We start from the raw sequence: 1107 nt of genomic DNA, 5'->3' as shown, positions 1-1107 counted from the left end.
GCCCCACGACCGACAGAAACAAAAAAGGAAACTAACAGCTACTGCATAGAACTTAAAATAAGAGGCTGGCGCCGGTGGCTCGCCCCTGTCTTCCTAGCTACTCATGTGCACACGCGCGCACACACACACACAGAGATTAAATGAGATGATGCCCATAGCTGGGCATCTGTGGTTTATGGGCATAATCCTAGCGACTCAGGAAGCAGCACAGTTAGCAGCCAGTTCAGGCAGACAAACCACGAGACCCATCACCAAGTAACCAAGAACAAAGCCACAAGCAGAGCCAAGCACAGTTGCTCCTGTAATTCTAGCTAGGCAGGAGGCTGAGATCTGAGGACTGAGGTGGGAAGCCAGCCTGTCTAGGAGAGTCTGTGAGATTCTCCTAATTAACCACCAAAAAAGAAAGAAAAAGAGCCAGAAGTGGAGTTAAGGCTCAAGTGGCAGAGTACTAGCATTGAGCAAAAAAGCCAAGGGACAGGGGCCCAGATACACAAACACACAGACACACACACACACACACACACACACACCACAGAACACCTTAGGCTCAGGCTCAGTTCCTCGCTTTCACTGATGCTGTGTTACCTCTCATCCTGGCCCACACTCAGAAATCTGCCACTCTGGGGCGGTGGGGAGGGAAAGGACAGTAGGGGGGAAGCAAAGGAGGGGGCAGCCGTGCTGACAGGACAGGTACTCACTGCCTGACTCATGTCAACTGTGAGCCCCCCTCCCCTTTACAATAAAAAATGTCAAAAAAGAGAAATTAGCCACGCTGCCTCCCCCTGTCCCAGCCCAGGGAAAGGAGAGAGGACCTGGCAATTTCTATGAAGGAGTGGGGGGGGGGAGGAGGGAGGAGGAGGGGGAGGAGGAGGACAAGAAAAAGAAGAAAAAGAAGAAAAAGAAAAAGAAAAAGAAGTCGGGCGTCGGGGGGGGGAGGAGGGAGGACGAGGGGGAGGAGGAGGACAGGGGGGGAGAGGGGGAGAGGAGGGAGGGAGGAGGAAGAGGGAGAGAGCAGGAGGAACAGGGGAGGAAGAGGGGGAGGAGGGGGAGGACAAGGGAGAGAGGAGGAGGGAGGGAGGAGGAGGAAGAGGGAGAGAGCAGGAGGAA

The sequence above is a fragment of the Dipodomys ordii genome, unplaced genomic scaffold (assembly GCF_000151885.1).
Source record: "Dipodomys ordii isolate 6190 unplaced genomic scaffold, Dord_2.0 Scaffold29, whole genome shotgun sequence".
Taxonomy (NCBI): Eukaryota; Metazoa; Chordata; class Mammalia; order Rodentia; family Heteromyidae; genus Dipodomys; species Dipodomys ordii.
This window is presented reverse-complemented; position numbering follows the sequence as displayed.